At 46.5% G+C, this 26,619-nt stretch overlaps 1 long non-coding RNA gene across 1 annotated transcript in view; it reads left to right on the top strand.

Annotated features, from left to right (window-relative positions):
• Positions 1-26,619, top strand: part of LOC141581582 (uncharacterized) — a 451,221-nt gene that overhangs the window by 278,312 nt on the left and 146,290 nt on the right. Inside the window, exon 2 of the long non-coding RNA XR_012514268.1 lies at positions 26,471-26,588. This is a non-coding gene — a long non-coding RNA (uncharacterized LOC141581582). The remainder of the gene's footprint in view (positions 1-26,470; positions 26,589-26,619) is intronic.

Here is a 26,619-nt window from a genome sequence, read left to right as displayed (position 1 = left end):
CTCGGCCACACCTGGATCTTGATAGAGGCTGCCGTCAAGAACCCAAATAACACAGGAGTGAAGGAGAGTGCTAAGAAATGTTAACAGACAGTGAGGAAGGACGCAAACGACTGGGCAGCCTCCCCAGAACCCCTCAGTCAGAGTGGTGGCCGCCCCACCCCTCCGTCCTGCACTCTTGTCACCTGCCCCCACCGCTCATGCCATGGAAAGGAGAAAGCAGAACCGTGCTGTGGTTTGGATGTTGCCCCCCCCGAGTCCCACGTTGTGATGTCTCACAGGTGGGTCCAGTGGGAGGGGTTGAGCCACGGAGCAGGTTTATCTGTGGGTCTGGTGTCCTCGTGTGGTGATGAGTGACTTCTCGCTCTGATAGTTCACACAAGAGCTGGGCTTTGAAAGAGCCTGGCACCTCCCCGCAGCTCTCTCTTGCCCTCACAAGAAGCCCTGGCTCCCCTTCCTCATCTGCCACCAGCAAATCCTTCCTGAGACTTCCCCAGGAGCAGATGCGGATGCCATGTTCTTATACAGCCTGCAGCATGGTGAGCCAAATAAACCTCTTTTAGTTATCAATTACCCAGCCTCAGGTATTCCTTTACAGTGACACAACGTGGGCTAACACAGTAGAAGGCAGAAATCAGCCCCAGGGGCTGGAAGAACATTCTAGAAGAATACAGGTTCAGGCAGAATCCCGGGAGTTTTGCTTTTCCCTCTCTCTCCCAATAACGAAGGCAGGAAGCGAGGAGGAGAGGAGAGCCCCGCTATTCAGGCAGCAAGCCCGCCTCTGGGCGTCACAGACTTCTCTACCACTGGGGCTCCCAGAAGAGAAGAGGGCGTCCCTCCATCCTGCCCCATGGCCCGTGCCCACATGGCTGCCAGCAGTCCTGGGAGAACACAGGGCAATACCCGCCCAGCCCTAGGTCTTCTCCCTCCTCTATGGCTACAGGCCCAGAACACAACCAGAAGCTGCTGCTTCCACTGGGGGGAAACAGGATCCCCTAGTCTCACACCTCCTGCCAGGCAATGTATGGCAGAAAACAGAACAAAACACAGTGGCCAGCCATGCTGGCAGGGTCGTGCCTCCAGCCTGGGCATCAGAGGGCAGACGGCATTGTGAGCAAAGACGGAGATTTTCAGGGGACAAAAGGTGACTCTGACAACAGGTCAGTGTCCTGGGCGCTCAGGGGCTGTGGGGGGCTGTGTTCTCTCTCCGCTGCGACTGTGATCCTTGTCAAAGGCCCAGATGCACCCCTGGGGCCTCAGTCTTTCCATCTGCGCAGTGACGTGTCATTACAAGACGATTAGTGGAAAGGGGGATAATGAATTGTGGATATTTGCAGCTGCATAAATGATGACAGGAGCAAACCTTCGTGCACAAATGTCACCCTTCATGGATTTTTTACATGGCGGGGAGAATGGCCAGAGTTTTGTTCTTTGCGGAGCGTAAACAAGATTTACTTCCTGAAGGATTTCATCTGTTTGTGCTTCACCTACTCCTTCCTGTGCACGTGCGTGCATCAGAGAGTTACGGCATGCCAGCCTCGGCTCAGTCCCTGCCTTTGCGGAGCCTCCACCAAGCTTATTTTCTTACCATGTGGCCCCTGGGTCACCAACGTCAGGGTTCCCTGAAAACATCTCATAACGCAGCTGCCGGACCTCTGCCTCAGACTGGCCAAGTCAGAGCCTAGGGGGAGCGGTGCTGAGGAAGCTACATTTCCGCAAAGCCGCTGCCTTGGGGGCCGGGGGTCGGGGGGTGCGGTGCTGAGGAACCTGCATTTCCCCAGACTCCCCGGTGAGGCTGCTGCATCCGAATGTTTGGGACCTGCTAGTGAAGGAAGGCTGTTTCTGGCCAGGGTCTCTGCAGGCCCGTGTGGTGGGGTGGGTATGCCAAGGCTCTCTCCACAGCCCTGTCTCGGCTGGGTGGGCATTGGCATCAGGATCAGCTGTGGAACTTGCTCCAAAGAGTGGGGCCTAAGCACCTGCCTGGAGATTCTGATTCCTGAGGTCTGGCAAGGCCCTGGGCGCCTCACTTTTATCAAGGCCCCCAGCCGTCTCAGATTCAATCAGGGAACACGGCTGCAGACTAAATTCCCCCATGAAACTGCCCTAGACTAGAAGCCCCATGAAAGCATCCACAGGTGAGTCTCAGGAACTCATGGTCTCTGCTGATGAAGAGGTCAGGTCTGGCTGAGAGGCAGGGACTTGTCCAAGGCCATGGTTACTGAGGGGCCTGGCTGGAAGGCAGGTGTCCAGAGCCAAATCTGCCATCTCCCGGCGCTGCAGACGGCCTCTCTGCCTCCCTCCCTCTCCCTCCCTCCAGAGCCTGGCAGGCCAACCCCCAGCTCCAGGTGCCCCTCCTGGCTGGCAGTGAGATGGGGGCCTGATGTGTGTAAACCACAGGACTGGCTTTGTTTCTGGCTGAGAAATTAGTTGTAAACACGTGTCTCCTCAATCAACAGGGCCTTCCATGTCCCCAGAACTCTTTTAGGTGATGGAGACACAGAGCTGAAATGTTCCAGTTCCCCGCCCGGCCAGAGCACACGGGTAAGAGAGAGAGATGACATGGAACTCAGAGCCGACCTGGAGATGACTCATGACACTTGAAAGTTCGTCTCAGATGGGCGTGAGATTTGCAGAGAAGCTGCCAAGATGCTACAGAAAGTCCCTGTGTACCCCACACTGTGTCCCACGATGTTAAGCCCTTATATTGGGATGATACATTTGACTTAACTGAGGGACCCGTGTTGATACTTTGTTATTAACTAAAATTCACACTTTTCTACTTTTCTTCCTTTTGATACCAATTTCCTTTTTTCTATTTCTGGGTGCCGTTGACTTTTTCTTAAAACCTTGCAGTGGCTGAGTTGCCAGGCACTAATGCTTCACATGCATGTTGAAAACATTATTCCTTCAAGGCCCTGATGTGGGGACCTGAGTGACTTGCTCAGAGATGAACCCTGATGTGCGTCAGAGCTGAATACGAGGCTCGGTTTGTGTTGGTCCAGGGCCCGCATTCTTAGTGCAGCTGCTTCTTGGGAGGGTGTGGAGGGGAGCAGGGAGGCAGTGGTGCTGATGCTGCTTCCAATGCAGAACGCCCAGTGCAGGATCCCAAATAAGGGACCCCCGATGTGGGACCCCCAAAACAGAATCCAAAATGCAGGAGCCCCAGTGTGGGACCCCAATGCAGAACCTTCAGTACAGGATCCTTAATGTGGGACCCCAATGCAGAAGCCCCAGTGCAGATCCCCCGGTGGTTACAGATGGCCCATCTTCTCTGTGTCCACATGCGGTTCCCACTGTGTGCCTGTGTCCTGATCTCCTCCCGTTAGGACTCCACTCAGACTGGATCAAGGTCCACCCCAATGACCTCACTTTATCTTCATCGCCTCGATGAGGGCTCTATCTCCAAATACAGTGGTATTCTTAGGTACTGTGGCTTAGAACTTCAACACATGAACTCCAGGGGAATACAGTCTAGCCATAACAGCAGCCTTCCCTCTCCTGCCCCCGCCATGTGATAGTAGGAAAGAGGGTGTTTGGGAACCCAAGAGGGGCTGCATTCTGCAGTGAGGCTGCAAGCCAATGCTGCCAGTCACCGTGCCTCATCCTCACGACTTTGCTCTCGTTACCAGCCTCATCTTATCCATGAGAACCTGACTCTGTTTTCAAATGTCTAAAAAAAGCCTCATGTTTCATTTTAGGGTTTACATACATTTTTCATAATTTAAAATCACGATAAGCTTAAATCATTAAATGTTTTCAAAATCAGAAAACTGTCCTGAGGAATTTGGAGCCTTGGTCGTTTTTAATCACTCTACATGCGCCTTTCCCTGGGTGTGTTTAGGAGACAGGCTGCCCTTCACTCTACCTGCGCCTTTGGGTGTGTTTAGGATGCAGGCTGCCCTTCACTCCACCTGTGCCTTTCCTGGGTGTGTTCAGAAGGCAGGCTGCCCCTCACTCCACCTGTGCCTTTCCTGGGTGTGTTTAGGAGACAGGCTGCCCTTCACTCCACCTGTGCCTTTCTGGGGGTGTGTTCAGGATGCAGGCTGCCCTTCACTCCACCTGTGCCTTTCCTGGGTGTGTTCAGGATGCAGGCTGCCCTTCACTCCACCTGTGCCTTTCCTGGGTGTGTTTAGGAGACAGGCTGCCCTTCACTCCACCGGTGCCTTTCCTGGGTGTGTTCAGGATGCAGCCTGCCCTTCACTCCACCTGTGCCTTTCTGGGGGTGTGTTCAGGATGCAGGCTGCCCTTCACTCCACCTGTGCCTTTCCTGGGTGTGTTTAGAAGGCAGGCTGCCCTTCACTCCACCTGTGCCTTTCCTGGGTGTGTTTAGGAGACAGGCTGTCCTTCACTCCACCGGTGCCTTTCCTGGGTGTGTTCAGGATGCAGGCTGTCCCGGCTGGCTTCTTCCTGTTTCTGTGCCTCCTTCCCACCCATTCCTGTCATCCACCTTCAACAGATCTCAGTAGGGACACCTGTCCTATAGTTAAGATAGACTGAGAGGACCAATCTGCTTTGTGTGACCATGTCAGAGGCATGACACTGTCATCCAGCTGTTGATTGAAATGCAATTCTCACTCCCTCTTCCCGGTCTGGGCAAGGCTGGTTGCCCGTGCTCTGCCTTCCTAACCCCCGGATCAGAGAGGACGGCATAATTGATTTCCAGGCCTTTCCTGGGGTTTTGAAATTGCCTTATTTGGTGGTTGGTTGAGGTAGTCACATGTTGGGGATGAAAGAAAAGCCAAGCCAGGATTCCTTCTGCCCAGACCTGTCCAACAGCTGCATTCCTGGCTGCAGACAGCGGCTCCCCATGGACAGCTATGGATGATGGTCACTGCCAGGGAATTGTCACATGTGACACACGGTTGCTGGTGTTTTCATGTGAGCTCATCCCCCTTCCATCTTGGAGCATCTTCTAGAAAATGCCTTGTTCTGATGCACTTGATGAAGAGGGCCCTGTGTATTCTCCTGTAATGACTCAGAGCTTCTAAAGATGTCTATGAAGCAGGATTTCTGTAGACCTTGATCCTTTTTGGTGGTAAGTACTAAGATGGAGCCTGAGCTGGCTTCGATGTCTCACAGCTGGTATGCAGAGCTAAATGACAACTGAAATACACCAAATATGCATCTCTCCTCTGGCCTCCTTCCCACGTTTAGGATGTGGTCACGTGACTACACGGACAGGGGCTGCATTGTACCGTGCGTCTTCCGCCTGGGCTTCCTAGTGTGTAAGCTCCTTCCCCCTTTAGCACCTGCTGCACTTGGCGGAGGATTTTCTAGATGCAGAGTTTTAGCAAATGCCCAGGGCCGGACAGGCTGTGAGTGGGGCACAAGATTCACTACCACCTCCGTTCTGCCACACCCTCCTCCTGAATTGGGCATGGATCTGGACAATCCTGGGCTTACATGGCTTTACAAATGGCTGTTTCAGAGAGAAGACTAGACAGGCGAAACGTGCCTTTGTGTACCAGGCACACTGACTGACTGGTTGTGTGAACCCGGTTTTTCTCCTGAGGATATTTTGGGACCTTTTCTTTAAATGGCTTGACAGGGCTGGGTTCCCGGAATACAGATTCTGAGACACAGATCTGGAGGTAGGAAGTTTGTTGATGATTCTCCTCTTCTTGGGAGAGACGAGGGCCGACCTGGGTGTAAGGGCTGTTGAATGGCAGGCTGGGGTACCCAGGGCCTCGCCAGCCTCACAAAGAGCCCTGCAGCAGGGGCACCCTACAGTGAGGTCACTTTGTGTCCTGCACTATCAGTTGGTCCTAAGGGACCCTCCCCATGGGGTGGGCTGAGGGGGTGGCGTTAGTGCCACCATGGGGCTGTCTTGGGGTTAGGACCACCTGCCTAGCCGCTCACACGCTCCCATCCCATGTCCACAGAGGAAAGTCTTGCTGGGGCATCTGGACCCTGTGCCCCTTCCTGTCCCCAGCTCCTGCAGTTCTGATGATGCTGTCACCTGATGTCCACTGAAAAGCACTTCGTCTCCGCAGAGGCCCTGCCGTGTGCCTCAGGCCTTCTGCAAGTGGCACTCAGTTCTTTAAAGCAGCAGGCAGCATGGCCTCACTGTGGGCCTAGCTGGAGCCTCCCTCTGGCTGGCTGAAAACTCAACATGACGTTTTCCCACCAGGTGTTCTTTTAGGTCTGTAGGGTCTTTCAGGCAGAGGGCACGGAGGGGACCACACGCGCCGCTCCCAGGTCCCCTGCCTGCCCTTGTCCTCCTCTGGGTCTCACCCACAGCTGGGAGCGTCTCCTGTCACTGCGTATATGTTGAAACCACATTCCCGAGGCTGCAGCATGAGGTATCTATGACCCAAAGCAGCCCCCACGGTTCCCCTGGAGGAGGTGGAGATGGAGGATGATGACTTCTTTGTTTTAGAGGCCTCCTGGCATAGCCACACTAATGTGGTGTCCCTGACCCTCCTGGGGCTGACCTCCCACCGTTGGAGAGCTTGCTTCTAGCACAGCCTCTCTCGTCCGGCCCTTGAAGTCTGATGACCTTGACCCATCAGCACAGGGGGACAAGGGGATGCTCTGTGGAGACCTGGGATGTGGGGGTCCCTGAGGATGGAAGGCACGGGGTTCACACACCCCTGTAGCGAGACCACAATGGCATCCCACATCCCCCATTGGTGTCACTGTTTCTGGTCCTACTTCCTGTGAGAGATGGGGACCCACATGCTTTTAAGGTCAGTGCTGGTCCCATGTCCCCAACACCACGGGACCCTTCCAGCACTGATGCCAGGGCAGGCGCAGGCTGCGCCCAGGCGCACACCGTTGGCTTGGTCATTGCTCCAGGCTTCCTGGTGATCTCCGTGGATGTGGCAGGGGGGCCCATGTCGCTTTAGGCCCTTCTGGAATTTGTCTGCGTTTGCTAATTCATCTGGCAAAGGGGCAGCTTTGAGGCTTCCATCCGACTCTTCACACTGAGGGTTCTTGCCCCACAGGCCAGGAGCCACAGGGGCCATTCAGATCTCATTGAACATTTCGATCCCAGGTGCACTGCCAGGAAGTGGGAAGGCAGCCACTGTCCCGATCTGTGGGACCAGATGGGGTTGGATTCCATTTATTACCCAGCTCCCAGCGGGCCCACCCAGACACTGATGTTAAACGACACCCCATCCCTCTAAATCTCCACATGCTCCGTCTCCCTGAGGCACAGTGACCCCAGCCATGGCTGAAGGTCCACTTTGACAAGGTTGGGAATGAATCAGCGTCCACCTTGTGTGAATCCCCACTGTGCAAGCCACAGAGGTGTGTAGTTGACAGGCCACAGCAGCTGGCCTGGCTGGAGTCAGCTCAGCACGTCATAACCGCCTAACGGGGCTGCTTGACCACCTCATGGCTGAACCTCGGGGGAGTCAGGAGATGTCGAGTTGAGTGGTTTTGGAGTTTTTTGAGTTAGACTCTTTACGCTCATTGGTGTATGTTGCCCACACCTGTCCACCAGGGGATGCTGGGAACTCAGGGTGCACTAAGGGGCGCGTGCCCAGTCCTCAGGAAGTTGGCTAGGAGATCCCAGCACTCCCTCCCTCTCCCCTGTGCCTCGGTGTTCCCATCCCTGCCATCACTGGCTCCACCGGCACGGCCTCCATGTCAGCACAGAGGAGGACGTGGGAGGGCTGAAGGTGGCACCTCCGGGGCCGGTCCCTCTCTAACTCCAGTGATGACAGAACGTCTCCTGGTCAGCCTTTTCTTCCTGGTTCACCCAAGCCTGGCTCTCCCCAGTGGTAATTCCTGCCCCGCGTTTCCAGCTGCAGCTCCTCCAGGCCTCCTTGGCGACTGTGGCTCAGCAGCCTTCCTCCCTGGAGATGAGGGAGCTGCCAGCCTAGTGTGAGATTCTGGCAAATGTTTTGAAAAGGATCTTTGCAATTGTTCTGTTCAACTTTTAATTTTCAATTGCCACTGACTGAAGAAAGCAGAGGTCCTGAAAAGCGAGAGACTAGTGGCGTGGGTTCCCACTGCAACAAGTGCAGAGAATGTGGAATCACCGAAGACAGTGAAGGGCCAGGGAGAATGGATTCACCAGGCCGTCAGGCCTCAATCTAAAGCTGGGAATGGTGTTTCTGTTTGAGGGATCTCGTGTGTAAACATTTCAACCTAGTTACATTTGTTAGCTCGTGCCTTGAATTTTGGTTTCCAAATATAGCTATTGGACCAGCTGAGGAAATTTTTTAGAGGATGTGGGATTCGAACTGGCCTTTTGGGAGACTGGTTGAGTGTGGGGCAGTGGGAAGTTCCAAATGGGGACAACTCCGAGCACAGCCCGGGTGGGAGAGCAGGGGCAGGGTTTGGGAACTGACTCGCCTGCCGCTGCTCCCTCCTGGCCTTGGCTTTCCATGCAGACGGGCTAAGTGAGGCTGCCAGGATGTCCATTTCTTGTTTAAAATAAGGTTTTCTCTGTGGTGTTTGGCTGTTTCCTTATTGTTTCACATTCACTGGGTATGAGGATTGAGGGTGGGAGACACCCTGTGATCACAGGCGCCCTGGCTCTCGTCAGTTGCACATGAGCATCTGTGTGAGGAAGGCTGCACAAAGCTGTGTGGGTGCTGGGAGAGCCATAGCTGGGTTGCCCAGTGTGAGGGCACCGGCCTGGGTGTGTCCAGCATGCAAACAAAGGCAAACACTTTGCATGAACATGCCACACACATGCACATGTGCACACATAATACATAACGTGTGCACACGCATCTGGATGTTTGTATATCTATGCTCTGGAGTTAGTAGAGAACCTCTGATAATGGGTTGTCCATACTTAGCTGTACTTTGGGGTCAGTATTCTTTGGTCACTGCCGCTTGAACCTGAGCATGTGTGCCAGTCCCCAGGCACCTGGGTAGGATGCAGATTCTGATTCAAGGCGTCTGGAGCAGGCTGTGACATTCTGTGTTTCCAGCAAGCTCCCAGGAGATGCTGAGCTTCTGGTCCGTGGCCACACTTTGAGTAGCAAGGCTCTGTGCCTATTAGCGCGCAAGCTCTGGGGACGGTCAGGGATGTCCTCTGCCTGCTGCGGGGGAGGAGCCTGGTTATCGGAGCTGCCACCTCGGTGGGACCCACCCTCCCTGCTGTTGCTACCCTCTCCCTGGCAGGTCTGGTGTGAAGCTGGAGCATCTCAGGGGCTTGAGTCCAACGTTGACCTTTGGTCACCTGGGCAACCCCTCTGTTCCTGAGCCCTGCAGGGCCTCTGGCTCTCTGAAGGGTGCTTTGTGCTTCAGGGTCACTAGCAGCCCCCGAGGGATACATCCCATCTGGTGCTGGGATATCCCACCGCTGAGGCTGAAGGCTCTGGTTGCCGCTTTCATGACCCTGCAGCCCATCTCCCTGGAAGCCGACCCAAGACAGGACTTGGGTGCAGGCTCCTCTGAGAGGGTGGGTTAAAGGCGTGGGCGCTGAGCCTGCCACCCTCCTTTGCTCTCCTGAGGGGGAGAATCACCAGCTGCCCAGATGTCCAAGTCCGAAAACACTTTATTTCGCTAAACATGTCCAACCAGCCTCAATTCTACCTCCTTAGGAGCCCTTGGTGGCAACTTCTCGGAGGAGACTTCCCCACATCTGCTCCGGGCACCACCACTCCCACCTGGCCACTTGCATTTCCTAACTGGCCTCCACCCACCTGTCCTCCCCCTACCACCAGAGCGACCGCCCGAAAGCTTGAACTTCGTGCCCTTCTGTGCAGAAGCATCCAGGGTCTTCTCCCTGCCCTTGGGATGAAGTCCGAGGCCCTCAGTGGCTTATATGCTGTGGAACCTGGTCCTGCCTCATCAGACCTGGGCCACGCAGTCACCCTCTCTCCAGCCAAAAGAATAACAGAATGGCAGTGACTTATGACGGATTTTACTATACTACACTCATTATATAAGTTGTATGATGTATCAAAAAATTTAATAGAAATGTATTATAGGCCTTTTAATAGGATTGAATTATAGAAATGAACCCCATTTATTAATTTCTAAGTATCAGGCACTGAGCTGTGCGCTTCTCAAATATGTCCTTGAACCTTCCCACAGCTGAGTGATGCCGCCGTGATTGTCTTCATCACACGGGTGAGGACACTTTGACATGGAAAAGCGTTTCAATTGCATGAGGCCACACAGCGAATAAATAGGTTTGTTTCCATGCACAAGTCTCAGAATAGCCCAGTGAAATGGGTCTCCGAATTCTGTGTATCCACTTACGTGTGTGTGTCTGTGTGTGTGTCTATGTGCATATTTGTGTGTTTGTGTTGCTGTGTCTGTGTGTCTATGTCTGTGCATACATCACTCTGTGCGTCTGTGTGTGTGTCAGTCTGTGCATATTTCTGTGTGTGTCCCTATGTGTCTATGTGTGTCTGTGTGTGTCTGCGTGTATTTCTTGATGTGTGTGTCTATGTGTGTCAGTTTCTCTGTATGTGTCCATGTATGTCCATCTGTGTCTGTTTCTGTGCATGTGTCTGTATGTGTGTGTGTCTGTGTCTGTTTCTGTGTATGTGTCTGTGTATTTCTGTGTGTATGTCAGTCTGTGTGTGTCTGTATCTGTTTATGTCTGTCTGCATGTGTGTCTGTTTCTGTGTGTGTCCATATGTGTCTGTGTGTGTCTGTGTCACTTCTGTGTGTGTGTCTGTGTCTGTTTTTATGTGTATCTGTGTGTGTCTGTGTTTCTATGTGTGTATCCATGTGTGTGTATCTGTGTCTGTTTCTGTGTGTTCATGTGTGTCCATCTGTGTGTGTCTGTGTCTGTGTATATTTCTCTGTGTGTGTCTGTGTCTGTTTCTGTGTGTGTCCGTGTGTGTTTGTTTTTGCATGTTTCTGTGTCTGTATGTGTCTGTGTGTGTCTATGTCTGTGTGTGAGTCTGTTTCTGTGTGTTTTTGTGTGTGCGTCCATGTGTCTGTCTGTGTGTGTCTGTGTCAGGGGCAGGCAAGTCTGGCGTGCTGTTCCGGGAAGACAGGCACACCTCGGGATGTGAGGCCGGTTGCCCAGCCCCACCCTGCAAGGCGAGGTCTCCATCCTCCATGGACGTTTCTTCCATCAGCCTCCACGCAGAGCCAGGTATCTCCCCAGGTTGCCTTATTTGTCCCATGATGATTTAAATATCTATGGTCTACATTCCATGGGGAATTAGTTTTCCTAACTGGGTGAAGTTTAAGCTACTTAGGATTTAAGTGATGCTTACTTTCTCTGGGAGACGTGGTTGAATGCTGTTGCCCTAAGAGTGAGAATCAGGCTGCGCACGGTGGCTCAATCCTGCAATCCCAGCCACTCAGGAGGCTGAGGTGGGAGGGTCACTGGGCCCCAGAGTCCAAGGCTGCAGTGAGCTCTGATTGCACCACAGCACTCCAGCCTGGGTGACAGAGCAAGACCCTGTCTCAAAATAAATAAATAAATAAAATTAAAAAGAGGATCTTATTTGCTTTAAAAATGACAAAATTGAAATATTTGATTTGACATTCATAACCCACAAGTTTGAAGGAGAAAAATACCCTGTTAGCTTTTGTTCTCAAAACAGAAAAGTATGCAGCCTATTGGGTGTTTCTAGATCACCATTTCCCCTGAACCAGCAAGCTGAGGTCATGAGCCATTGCGGAGTGTCCTGCTGCTGGCCTGTCACCTGACGGACTCATGCTGCTCAATGGCACAATGAGAGGTATTTTGTCTAAATCAATATTTTTCAGAGATCCTAACTAAACGGTACAATATTTTTCCGGGTCTTCTTAGAGCAGTGCAGATGTTTCTGCGTATTTGGTAAGTGACAGGAAGATCACAGCTCCTCCCCTGTGAGATAACAGGCAAGGGAGTTTTTCTGCTTCTCTTAGTCAATCTTAGGAGTTCTCTGCAATCCAATTCACAGGTCTCTCTCACATGGGTTTTGTAGGTAAAAGTGAAAAGTGGTTCAAACGCGAGTTCAGAGTGAATTGTACAAATCATGACAAGGTAGGAGAAAGGTGTGTGACATAGTAGGAAACAATGTCTTTGGAAATACGTGAGAAACTTTTTCTTTCCTTCACTCCCAGCCTCACCTTAAAAACAGACAAACTCTTCTCATATCTATTCTGCCTTCAGGAAGAGCGAATTTCAGGTGTAAGGAGTGGAGAAGTGCAAAACTGATTTGTAAAACAAAGGAATTAGTATAGAGAAAAGCTTGCTTAAAAAAAAACAGAGTTAACTGATGCTATTTTGTACTTGGAGAAGCTGATAATACAGCTGCATCAATTAGACACCTCCGTTATGATAGGGGGTAGGGCATGCATATTATTTCTATTTATGATTCACACAAACTGCTTCTTACTGCCTTCTGTCTCCCACAAACAAAGGGTCCCTCTCCCTATGACCGTTGTTTCTCTTCTTAAATGTGAGAGGTATGTGTTATGCATTGTTAGGGTTGTGATTTTTGTTCCTTCCTGAAAGAAGGCGAGTATAGACCGTGGGACGGCGATGAATTTTCTCCTCTGTCTTTCTTTTCTCTCTTAATTTTATTGCAGTAAATTTCGGTGCATACGGTTTCCTCGGTTTCAAGGCACTTCTCCCCACAACCACCCCCAATCCCATTTCTTCTAAGCAGCCCCTGGTTGGGAAGCCCTTTGAGAACACCCAGCCTCTCTTGTGCCTGCAGCAGGCTCTCCACCTTGCATACAGCAGGTGCTTGGAGCTTGCTGGCGAGTCAGAGGGGGAAGCAGCGGTAAAGACGGAACCTGGCCAGTGCAGGTCCTGCCGGGCTCCCTGCCTCTGCTCCAAGGGGCCGCATACCTCTTCGGGGTAATGCGCAGGGGCAGCCTCCGCCCTCATCTGCTCTAGCGCTCAGTCGGCCTTCTTTCTTTTAAAAATATCTTTGTCAGTCTTATTTGTCTTTCTAATTTTTTTGTTTGTTTAACATTGATTTTCTGTTCCTAAATCCTAATCTCTCTTGTTCTTACACTTTTTCACTTTACAACTAGTGGATTTTAGACTTTTATCCTAATCTTCCCTCTCCTTCACCTTTCGAGCTTTTTATCTCAGTGGTTTTTGGATTCAACTTTTATTTAAATCTTATCAACTATATCTTCAACACTGACTTCTTTTTAAAAGTATTTATCCCACATGGGGTTGATGGCAAGGGTTTAGAATCATACAGTTCAAACTCGGAGCTGGGAAGCTGTTTGGTCACTGGGGTCTGGCTGCGTGCATCTGTACAATGGACTCACGAACAGCACTTGTCTCATGGAGATGCTCTCATAATTAGGAACATCAGGCATCTACCATGGCGAGCGCTGAAAAATTGTTACGTATTGTTAGGGTTGCGATTTTTGTCATCAGCATTTTCGGATTTTGATAGTTCTGCTTTTCATTTCTACTTTTTAAATTGCTACACTTAATCTTACTAAAATATCATTACAAGATAATTCATAAACAAAAATACTATAAAATAAATACACACATTTAAAAAATAAAACTAGCAATGATTGATTCACCACCCAGCTTGCGGTCACAGAATGTCCCGGTGTCCACGCCACTCCTCCAGGCTCTGGTGAAGTGTGGGTGCCCCTTCTGCAGAGGGAGCCACTTTGGTCCTGTGTGCGCGGCCACGCCTTTGCCGGTCTTCAGCGCTTCTGCAGCTGCAGGTGCATCCTCAGCGGCACACTCAATAGCACCGATGGTTTGCCGACCTCAACAGGGGTGACCTCAACCGTATGTAGAATGGTTCTCTATGACTCTCTGCCCTGTTGAGTTCAGTCGAAGTTGTGTTTTTGAGTCGTTCCCTTTTTTCACCGCTGTGTAATGCCATTCATCCCTTCCGAGTCCATGGACACATGGGCTTCGTGCGGTGATGTTGGTTTTGGTTTCCTGATCAGGACTTTGTTGTGCTTGTCTTATTGCACACGCTGCGGTGGTTTCTTCCACCGGTGTGGCCAGGTCCTCGGCATGAGCTTGCGCAACGCTGGTAGGCGGTGACCAGTGGTGTGTCAAATTTCCTCGCCCTCCAGTGGTGTAAAAGACTTGCAGCTGCTCTGCCTCTGTGAACACTGAATATCACCAGACTTTATATTTTAATTCATCCAGTAAGTGTGAATGGGATTTCACTGTGACTTAACTTTGCATTTACCCGGTTAGTACAGGAGATAGTGTGTCCTGTATTCACTGGTACCTCCTATTTTTGTTCCTATTCAGTGCCAGCTCTTATCTTTTATTCACTCTTCTATGAGGTTGATGATCCTTCTAACTGACTGCTTTAGAGTTCTTCATAGAGTCTGGATATGATTTCTTTGATGATTATGTGTTGCACTATCTTTGTGGCAAATAGAATTTCTAAGTATTAATGCAATTGAATTATCCATCTTTTCTGCTGTTCCTTAGTTTTCATGTCTTTATTTAAAAAACAGACTTTACCTAAAATATACAAAGTTTGTATCCTACATTTTTTTCTAAATTAAAATAATCATTTCACATGTAAACTACAAGTGTCTTGTTTTGTATATGTGCTGTAATGCTGTGAGGAAGGAAGCCCAGTTCTTGGTTTCATTGGGCTACCAGTTATGCATTTCAGTCTCCAATCACCGGCAATGCCAGCTTTGTTAGAAATTAAGTTTCTATATATGTGTGGGTCTGCTTCTAAATTCTGTATTCCGTTCTATTTGTTTGTCAGTCCTGTGCCAATACCATGCCATCCGGATTACCAAAACTATATAAAAAGTCTCAATATCTGGCATTTGGGTTTTCTTATGATCTGTTAATATAATAATTAATATAATTTTTAATGCAAAGGCAACCTTAAAGTCTTATAATAAACTCAATTTGGACCTAGATTCCATTTGCTTACAATGTTATGAGTATTTTTACATTTGTGTTCATGAGTGCTTTTGTTCATGTATGAAACTGGCTTGTCATCTTAAATTATTCTTGATTTTGATAACCAACACGATACATGAATTTGACAAATATTTATTCTGTCCTCTCTGGAATAGTTCTGTGGTAAAATTGTACAATGCCTGGCAAAACTCAACTGTAAAATCATCTGTATTTTCTCTGAAGGTAGATTTTAAATATTGATTCAGAGTATTTAATGATTGATTATAGGACCATTTGGTTTTATCTACATTAGTTTGGATAACTTGTGCTATGTAGGAATTCGGCATTTTCATATTTTTTTCCACGTTGGTTGGCTTAAATTTGTTTCTGATAACCCTAGAATATTTTAAATTTTTGTTGTATGTTCATTATTGCTAGCTTTTTAATTTGTGCAATACATATTTGACTTTTATCCTTTTTAATCTTGATTATATGCCAGAGATTTATTAATTTTGGTTCTTTGTCAAAGAACCAAATTTTGGTCTTGTTGATTCTTTCTCCCATTTCTTTATTTTCAACTATATAATATTTTGTTCTAATTTTCTTTCTTTTACTTTGTTGGGTCTATTCTGTTAAACTTGTAGTTCATTAACTTCCAGCTTTTTTCTTTTCTAATATAATAATTTAAGACTATAAATTTGCCTCTTATTATGACTTTGGCTGCATCCTGTAATTCTTGATACCTAGTAATTTTATCGCTCAGCCCTAAGTATTTACCGCTTTCCACTATAAGTGCTATTTTGACTTGGAGATTTTTGGAAATGTATTTTGTGTTTCACAAATATACAGATTTGTTTTAAAATTATTTTGTTAATTTTGAGCTTAATACATTATATTGAGTTTAGAGTGCTATTAATTCTAAAAATTATTTTGGTTTCAGAAATGCTAAAATATGGATAAAAAATGGCAACAGCAAGTATAAGAAGTCACTGATTTTAAGACATATGCCAACTTAAAGACACTAAAAATAAAAAAGAAAATTGGGTCTCAGAATCTAAAAAAATTGGGTGCAGTCAGAAACTTTTTGTCTGTTATACTAATTTGCTGAAACATGTTGCAATTGGCCTTATTTTCTAGTATATGGTCTGTATTTGTAAATATTTCTTGAGTGAGAAAAATCACATTTTATTCCTTACTTCTATGTATTTCTACTACATCAAACTATTTAATAGTAATATTCAAATATTTTATCTCCTGACTGTTTTTGCCTGCCTAGTCTTTCAAATATTTACAGAGGAGTTTTTAAAATATATCATATGATACTAGATTTACCAATATTTTTATAACTTTATCTATTTTTGTTTTATATATGTTGAAGCTATGTTAATAACAACAAAAATGCTTAGAATTATTACACTTCCCTAGTCAACTGAGCCTTCTATCAATATATAGTAACCTCTTTTAAAAAAAAAATCTCTAGTAAGGCCTTTGTCTTACTTTTTTTGTTATTTTGTGTTTTTCTTGTTTGTTTGTTTATTTTTGCTTTCAACTGATACTAATATATCTGTCATCTGTACCAGATTTTTAAAGTTATTTGTTTGAAATATCTTTTCCATCTATTTGCATTTTACCTGTCAATGCCTTTATGTTTTAGACATATCTCTTATAAGTGGCATACAGCTGGAATTTTGAAAATCCAGAGTAATAACTCTAATATTTAAATAAGGAAGTTGATTCATTTATATTTATCATGAGTACTAATGTATTTGAATTCCTGTCTACTATTTTATTTCACGCATTCGATTTCTGCTGCCTTTTCCAGGTTTTTTTTCCCCTTCTGTTCTTAACTTCTCTTAAATTGATTGAGACTTTTTTCCTCCCTATTTTGCAATTCAATTTAGAAGTAATACATTCAGCTTACATGATGTGATTGATTATCCTAGAAATATTAAGAAGCTATGGCCACTTAACAAAGTCTACTGCTAATATTTACCCTCTTCACAAATAATGCAGGCAATGTAGAGTTCTTTCACTTTAAATTATATGTTGTGTATATAATTTAGTTCCATCTTGTTATTTTTAACCACACAAATTATATGTTATTATTTCCATGGCTAATGCTTGTTTAGACTTACTCACATTTACTATTTTGTGTGCTAAACATTTCTTCTTGCATCTCAGAACCTTTTTTCTGGAATCCTTTCTCTCTTCATAGCGTTTGCCCTATAAAAGTTCCTTTAATAAAGATCAGTCATAGTTTAAAAAATGTCTTTAGTTCATCAGATTTTCAAAAATATAGTTTTAGTTCATCATCATTTTCAAAAATATAGTAAGCTGATTGACAACTTCAAATAAACATCTTTTTTCCCTTTTTTTGAAGATATTATTCCATTGTCTTCCAGCTTCTCCTATAACTATTGAGAAGCCAGCTACCTTTCTAATTATTGTTTAATTTTAGGACATCTATTTTTTTCCTTGATAATCATTTTTAAATGTTGATTTTATCATTTGTGTTTGGCAGTATTACTAGATTGTAGCTAAATACAGTGGATTTTAAATTTCTCTTCTTGGGATTTATTGGTCTCCCTAAATATGAAAATGTATGTCTTTTAAAAGTAAATTTTCTGGTATTTCCTCATATCATTCTACATGTCTCTTAAACTGTATTTTATATTTTCTTTTTCCCCATTCTTCATAAGTGATTGAGAATTGAAATGTATTTTCCAATCTTAAACTTCATATGGAACCAAAAGAGAGCCTGCATAGCCAAGTCAATTCTAAGCAAAAAGAAAAAAAGCAGGAGGCATCACACTACCGGACTTCAAACTATACTACAAGGCTACAGTAATCAAAACAGCATGGTACTGGTACCAAAACAGAGATATAGACCAATGGAACAGAACAGAGGCCTCAGAGGAAATACAACGTACCCACAACCATCTGATCTTTGACAAGCCTGACAAAAACAAGCAATGGGGAAAGGATTCCCTGTTTAATAAATGGTGTTGGGAAAACTGGCTAGCCATGTGCAGAAAGCAGAAACAGGACCCCTTCCTGACACCTTACACCAAAATTAACTCCAGATGGATTAAAGACTTAAACATCAGACCTAACACCATAAAAACCCTAGAAGAAAATCTAGGAAAAACCATTCAGGACATAGGCATAGGCAAGGACTTCATGACCAAAACGCCAAAAGCATTGGCAACAAAAGCCAAAATAGACAAATGGGACCTAATCAAACTCCACAGCTTCTGCATGGCAAAACAAACAGTCAGTAGAGTGAATCGGCAACCAACAGAATGGGAAAAAATTTTTGCAGTCTACCCATCTGACAAGGGGCTGATATCCAGAATCTACAATGAACTAAAACAGATCTACAAGAAAAAAACAAACAAGCCCATTCAAAAATGGGCGAAGGATATGAACAGACATTTTACAAAAGAAGACATACAGGAGGCCAACAAACATATGAAAAAATGCTCATCATCACTGGTCATCAGAGAAATGCAAATCAAAACCATATTGAGATACCATCTCACACCAGTAAGAATGGCGATCATTAAAAAATCTGGAGACAACAGATGCTGGAGAGGATGTGGAGAAATAGGAACACTTTTACACTGTTGGTGGGAATGTAAATTAATTCAACCATTGTGGAAGACAGTGTGGCGATTCCTCAAGGACCTAAAAATAGAAATCCCATTTGACCCAGCAATCCCATTACTGGGTATATATCCAAAGGATTATAAATCATTCTACTATAAGGACACATGCACATGAATGTTCATTGCAGCACTGTTTACAATAGCAAAGACCTGGAACCAACCCAAATGCCCACCGATGATAGACTGGATAGGGAAAATGTGGTACATATACACCATGGAATATTATGCAGCCATCAAAAATGATGAGTTCATGTCCTTTGTAGGGACATGGGTGAACCTGGAAACCATCATTCTCAGCAAACTGACACAAGAGCAGAAAATCAAACACCGCATATTCTCACTCATAGGTGGGTGTTGAACAATGAGAACACATGGACACAGGGAGGGGAGCACTACACACTGGGGTCCATTGGGGGGAAATGGGGGAGGGACTAGGGGGTGGGGAGGTGGGAAGAGATAGCATGGGGAGAAATGACAGATACAGGCAAGGGGACAGAAGGCAGAAAACCACACTGCCATGTGTGTACCTATGCAACAATCTTGCATGTTCTTCACATGTACCCCAAAACCTAAAATGCAATTAAAAAAATAAATAAAATAAAATAAAAGTAATAAAACCTTCCATCATTATCTTTTCAAATATTGTCTCTCATTCTATTTTTTCTCCTATAATTCTGATAGAAAATGTTTTACATTTATATATAATTTATGTTTTTCTTATATTTTTCTGATATTTCCTCATATCATTCTACATGTCTCTTAAACTGTATTTTATATTTTCTTCTTTTTCCCCATTCTTCATAAGTTATTGAGAATTGAAATGTATTTTCCAATCATATAATTCTCTCTTCAGCTGTATCTAGTCAGCTGCTTAGCCTTTCTTTTAAAGTTTCTATTTTCTATTAGTAATATTTTTCATCCTCTTAAAAATCTCTTTGATTCTAGGTCACTGTTATACATATGGTCAAGCAATATTCAAGCTAGTATTTGTCCAATCCATTCATTGTTATATTCATTATTACCTGTGAAAAATACGTTAAGAGGAGTATAAAGTGGCTGTTTAATATATTATTTACCTGTTCTTGGTCCTTGACTTTTTGGGCAGAAGTTGATCCGGGCACATGTTAACACTAGCTTGATATATATTGTAGATATTTATGTTTAAAGCCACCCTGTTCACTAACACTACTTTGAACTGTGGCCAGTTTGTCAATATAGGCAGGAATTCCAGTGGTGAAAAACAAAACTGTGTTATAAATCCCTTCTCTCTTAAATTATTAGTTAATAACTAGACACTGGTTTTATATGAGTTAGTTGATTACCTCCATGACAGAGAATATAAATATAAATATAAATATTCTCTCATTGCCTTTCATCTGATAGCATTTTCTAACAACCTCTGACTCAACTGATGTGAAGCTTTTTATAATCCTTATTCCATTTGATATTCATATACTTTACTGTGGAAATATTAATGTTCACTGACAGTCTGCTGCTGAGATCCCTTGGCATATGATATAATATATGGCATTTTACAAAACTACAGTAGACTGGTCTAAAATCTGAAAGTTATGAATTCTGAAAAACACCTGGGCCTGGGGATTTCAGATAAGAAGTTGTGGTCCTGTAATACTTAACCTGATTGTGTTCTGGGAAGGATTAAACAAGAGATAGCATAGTTCTTAATAGACTGTGTTTGGCACATAATAAACTCTCAATAATTAGTAATTGCAGTTTTCGTTGTCGAGTCTATGCAGATGTTTCCCCGATTACTGTACTTCAAAAAGTGGCCTTGGGGACAAAGAGACAGAAAATATGGATCTGACATTTTAATATGCATATGATGTTTTACCTTCCACATGTTCAGGTTGAAAGCTGGAAGACGTTTTGAAAGCTTGTAGGCAGCAATGTAGGTTAGAGCCAGCAGGACTGAGAGGTTACATCTGAACAGCTGGGTGGGGAGGGAAGGCAATGGGGACATAAAACAATTCCTCAGGCAATCACACGCCGTCCATGGACGTGAGAATTGTGTTGAAGTTTGCAGGGGCAGAGAGTGGGTTCATCGCTTTCTAGCAGGCGGATTGAATCTAAGGGACTTGGCAGCTTAGTGGGAGGTGATAGGGTAGGGATTTTTTTTCTTAAATGAGCAAATATCTTCAAAGATTGTACTAAATGCTGTCAGGTTTGTAGAGTTGAAAAATAGCTCTTTGTTATTCTTAAGCAGTCCTGCAATATTTATCAACACCCTGAAAAATGTTAGCACCCTTCAACCTACTTTCCCCACTTGCAGAATTTAGTTCCAAAGAAATAATGCAAAATAGAAAATAATAATAATCTTACGCAGGAAGATGTTCATTACCACTCTGGAAGATGTAATAGAGACAAGCTGGTAAATTCCTGTTGATTATGGAATGATTACATCATAGCATATCTGATTTGTGTACTGTTACAAAGCTAGCCAAGAATAATGCTTGTGAGGAGTGTTTTCTTTTTTATTTCATAGGAAATGCTGGCGATAAAATGTTAAGTGAAAAGCAGGATATATTTTATGTAATGCATGTTCTCACAATATGTAAAACACATTCATAGAAAAATAATGGAAGAAAGAGCCAAATAATGTTTACTCTGTGTATAATGATCGGATTACAATTTAAAAATGAAAATCCTCTCTCTGGTTTTGTATTTTACATTATGATAATGAATTAGCTTCTTAATTAAAAAAGCAGTAATAAGAAAAAAGTAAGATGTGGACAAAGTCGTGTCCATGGTGAAACTGCAGCAGCAAAGGTAGGCTGCGACCACCCTGGGGGCGGGGGTGACCCCGGTGGGGCCCTGCTGCTGTGCAGGGCTGTAGGGCACGGTGTGACAAGCAACAACCAAACACGCTGGTTTGGAGAGTCCAGGGCAGGGCCGGTGGAGGGAGTGTGTGGGCCTTGGGGTCCAGGAAAGGCGCCTGCAGGAGCGTGACCATTGAAAATGCACCCCGCCCGGATACAGAGTCTGCACTGTCTCCGCAGACGCCCCTTCTTGCAATTAGGGAAGCCAGGCTGCATCTGGAGAGACAGTTGCACCCAGGCCACAGTATTAGAGTGTTCTGATGATTTGTGAGTTAAATACATGTGTGTCTTCCTGCTGTCTTGCTGCCTCACGTATGTGGAATGATTTTGGGCTATTGAGACACATGGGGTTAAGAGCGCAGGTTTCTGTGTCAGGTGGATCTGAGTTCTAATTCTATTCTCACTGGTGCCAAACAGCTTCCTAACCTCTCCAAACCTGTTTCCTCATTTGGAAAGGAGCATGTGTGTTGACTGGCTGTTGTAGGGATGAAGTGAAACCATGCGAGGATCTCCAGCAGATGCCCGAGACCACACAGGTGTTCACAGGAACAGGGCTGTTACCTCTGGTACGAGTAAGGGAGCCGTTCACACGCATCACCCAGCAGGTGTGGCTGCCGCCACTTAGAAACACGAGAAGCAGCACAGCCTCAGTTTACAGAAACACCTTCTCACGGGGCTTTCTACAGTAGGCACTCTGCCTCCAGGCTTCCCATTCCTCAGCACGGCTCCTTCTGGGGGCTGGCGGTGGGTGCGCGTGCCTCTTCCACACCCTCCTCCATCTCTGCGTTGCCTGCTGCCCCAGACTAGGCGAGTTACTGAAACAAAGCACAGAATCGAGGTCTTGAGCATCGCCTCATGGGTTCTTTTTCCATTTTTCTCAGAATAAAAAGAAGAAATGAGAGAGAGGGAGGGAGGGGAGAAGAGAGAGAGACACAGAGAATATAGTACAAATAGCTTTCCACCCTAGCTTGTGAAAACCTCAAAGCTAGGAGCAGAGCCCCTGCTTCCCATCGCTGCCTTCATCCGTTTTCAGGACTGGTTTGTCTTCAGCCACTTGGTGTTAGGGATGAAACTAGTTCCATGCATTGATTCATACTTTCACTCTGTACTCACAGGATGAGGGATAAGGGATAGCTTTTAGGGATACTGAGGGTCAGTTAATCTGAGGAGACCATCCAGTCCCCCGTCTCCGGCGTAGGAAGGAGGATGGTGAGGGTGAGATGTCAAGGTCTTACCCGTCACCAGGACCCTGCTACTTCTCTCTAACCTATGAGATGTGTGGTTTATAGACTGTGTGGTATAGAAATTTAAAAATGCATTTAAATATCCGTCATTTTCTCTTTAACCTTTCCTGGTATTTAACTGCACCGTGGCCCACTCAGCTCTATTGAAGGACAAAATCGTGAACTGGACGAACCACTGGGTGGGGACATCTAGGACGGGCAGGTCTCGAGTTCTGGCCTAAACCCCAACTTGTATTTATCACATCGTTCCTTGAATCTCACAGACAGAGGTGAATCAAGGTTTCTAGGGAGATCTAAAGCTTATACAATATAGCCCCCATTAAGAAAAAATATTGAAATCTTAATATAAAATAGCCAGGACCCTTCTTGGGCACTTAAAGGGGGGCACATGTGAGAGGGGTCCGAGATTTCAGCTGGAGGGGCTTCATGAAGACCTGGGATGATGAGGTCTGTCCCTGTGCGGCGGGAGGTCCCAGGTTTCAGCTGGAGGGGCTTCGTGAAGACCTGGGATGACGAGGTCTGACTCACCCAAGTTTGGGCAGCTATGCGGGCCTGGCCTTCGCATTTCATCTTCCATGTCGCCTGCGGAGACCTTGCAGTGCTCTGCCATCTATACTGCAGGCTGCTCCTGGTCGGCAGTGCGGAACTAGCTGAATTCACCAGGGCAGCTTTAGCACTGTCTGTGAGAAACAAATTTTTTTTTCTTCCCAGGGACAATACAGTCGGTTTCAGCATTCTGGGGAGAAGATTGCAGTTGTGAGAGTGTTGCTTTCCGAAGATAGCTGTAAGCCCACCTGTTGATAACTAGGAAATAGACGGTCTTGAGTGGGGGTGGGGAGGCCATACTTCTGCTGGGAAGAAGAAACGCAGCCGGCATCGCTCCCCAGAGTAACTTCTATGTTCACTCTGACCTCCATAAGTATTTTCCTGCCTTCTCTTCTCCCTTTCTGCATATGTTTTGCACTGTCCTGCCATTATTCTAAAATGGGTGAAAAGGGCAGGAACGGAAATAGGAGAAAGTCAGAGATGCAGCAGGCTTCCCACGCACACGGTCCCCATCAACATGGGTAACGCGGCCGGCGACAAATGTCAGTGTTCTAAAAAGCAGAACACGGGCACATGCTCCACCAGTTCTCTAAATACGAGAGAAGTTTGGCTGTACTCTTTTTACCCTGTGTAAACATCAGAGCGGGGCTTTTTCCCGGTGTCGGGTGGAGCCCCCGCTGGCCTGAGTCCCCTGAAGCACCTGAGGTGTGAAGTGAGGGCCCCTCCTGGAGGAGGGCTCTGTGCATGGAGGCTCCTCTCAGGAAAGTGGCACCGGGTGGTGGGGGCTCCAGGTCCAAGCCCCCGGGGCAAGCCCAGGACAAGGCATAGGGAGCCACAGGCCCCCACTGGAAGGGGACTGCTGCGGGGCAGGGAGGCTCACTCTGTTCTATGCTGAAGCGCAGCGGCTGCCCCAGCCTGGTGCAGAGCGAACCTGACCTATTCGTTGATTGATAGATTTCTGGAATGATCGGGGCAGGATGGGAGCGTGACTTCAATGTGCAGGGCTGAACCCGGAGGAGAGAACTGGAAACAAACACCCGAGTGAAGGGACCGGTCTAGTTCTCCCTCCCCCAGGAGCAAAGGAGTTCTGCCATGAACACGTGCCCAGGGAGGCCGCCCATGCTGACCAGCTGCCTCCCTCGGCTGAAGGGTGGGAATGGAGCAGCCTGGAAAGGTTGACATTTGCGTCACAAGCAGGCAGGATGCTGCCACAATGGACTGGCGCCAAGGACAGGAATGGAGATCCCAGGAGCAGGCCTGAAGCTGGGCGGGCGTGCATAAAGAACAGGACACCAGCCTTGAAGCGATGATCGGGGTAGCGGCCTCCACCGCCACCACCACGGTGCCAGCGTGGCAGAGCACAGTGCAAAACAATTTAAAAACACTGCTGAGAGCAGTTTATATGATTCTGGAACAAGAGGAAGTTCTTTTTTTTTTTTTTTTTTGAGACGGAGTTTCGCTCTTGTTACCCAGGCTGGGGTGCAATGGCGCAATCTCAGCTCACCGCAACCTCCGCCTCCCGGGTTCAGGCAATTCTCCTGCCTCAGCCTCCTGAGTAGCTGGGATTACAGGCACGTGCCACCATGCCCAGCTAATTTTTTGTATTTTTTTTAGTAGATACGGGGTTTCACCATGTTGACCAGTATGGTCTCGATCTCTTGACCTCGTGATCCACCCGCCTCGACCTCCCAAAGTGCTGGGATTACAGACTTGAGCCACCGTGCCCGGCATAAGAGGAAGTTCTATCATGAAATAAGCATACTGAATTATAGGAGCATAAACTACAATCTACTATTTAACAACAAAAACAAAAACATTAAAAACGTCTCAATGGGTGGGAAGAACATGGCCTCTAAGAATTCAGACCTAAGGGCAGGCACCCAGTGTCCACGGAGCCAACGGTGAAGGAGCTGAAGTAGCCTTGACATGGAGGAGGCAGAAGCAGAACGTTTTTAATGTGGTGTAAAACTATGAGAGAGGAATCGTTTTCAGATGTCCAAACTATCGTTTTAGGAGAAAATAGATGTACGGCCCAGGATGAGAGGCTGCATCAAACACACCCACCCGCACGGCTGCTGGAGCAGGGTGCGTAAATCAACGTGCCCTCAGAAGAGAGCAGTGGAAACGTCCTGGAACCCCACTCGGGAAACCAGGTGCAAGAAAGCCTCCAGAAAAACTGAACGCACGCTCTTGGCACCGTACCTTGGGCGATTCTTGACTCAGAGAAGTCTGAAGAAGCTGCAGGCCGCGTCCCGCAGCTGCTCCTGAGTGAAGTGGGAATTTCCGCCCGCACCCCTGGTTTCCGGGGTCCTGTGTTGCCCTCACTGCTGCCTCCCAGTGGTTTCACCTTCAGTTATTTGCCTGCTTCTCTGTGCCCAAAGCTTCTCATCCTAACTCCACTGTAATGCGTGGGACGTCAGGGCAGGACATCCACTGGTCCCCACCATAGACCACCTTGCTGGGCACCGTCACATGCACCACTGCAATGAGAGGGACTCTCAGTGTACTCATCTGTTCTCACACTGCTCCAAAGAAATACCTGAAACTGAGTGATTTACATAGAAAAGAGGTTTCATTGAGTCACGGTTCTGCAGACTGTACGGGAGGCATGACTGGGGAGGTCTCGGGAAACTTTAATCGTGGTGGAAGATGAAGAGGGAGTAGGCACATCTTCCTGTGGCCAGAGAAGGGGGAGGGGCCGCACACTTTTAAACAGCCAGATGTCATGAGAACTCAGTATCACGAGAGCAGCGGGGGAATCTGTCCCCATGATCCCAACACCTCCCTCCAGGCCCCTCCTCCGACATTGGGGATTACAATTAATTAGGCATGAGACTGGGCAGGGAGGGGACACAGATCCAAACCACATCACTGAGTCACTGGTATATTTCATGGAGATAGAGGTAACCCCTGAGCCCAGCTAGAGCCCACGGGGGCACCCCCAGCACGCTCTGGAATTCAGCTGAGAGGGGAAGGGCTTCCAGCTCGACCCTCTGTGTTCCGATCCACAGTCTAAGGCGCGTCTCAGTATGCTGTGTCCTGACCCAAAATGCGTTTGGAGACGCTTCCTCCTTGTTTTTATTATTGTTTTTTAATGTTGAATATGATCATTCTAATTGGAAAAAATAAATGCACGTGGATTGTAGGAAAGTGCATATTTAAAGGGAAAACAGATCATACTATATGTAAAATCCCATATTCTGCATTTTTCACTTAGTATTACGTTGTGAGGACTTTTCCATATCATTAAGCGCTTCTCTAAAGTGATTTTCAATATTATGCAATGGTCCTTGAAAAATACGCATGGTTATTCATTTTAAGTTGACTTATTTTAAACTATTCTCTTGATGAATGTTGAATGTTTCCCCCCAGGCTTAATAATTTTTAAATAACAATTATATTCTTGGTAAAATTCTTCGTATCTATTTCTGATTGTTTCCATAGACGGGAGAGCCATAAAGCAGAATTGCGGAGCCAAAGGAGGTAACCCTTGAGGCATCTGAGACACGCCGGAAATCTGCAGTCTGGAAATTTCACACAAGTGGACACACTCGTGGACAAGGTAAGAGAGTGGTTCTTGATGCTTATTTCCA

Source organism: Saimiri boliviensis, chromosome 16 (assembly GCF_048565385.1).
Source record: "Saimiri boliviensis isolate mSaiBol1 chromosome 16, mSaiBol1.pri, whole genome shotgun sequence".
Lineage (NCBI taxonomy): Eukaryota > Metazoa > Chordata > Mammalia > Primates > Cebidae > Saimiri > Saimiri boliviensis.
This window is presented reverse-complemented; position numbering and strand designations above follow the sequence as displayed.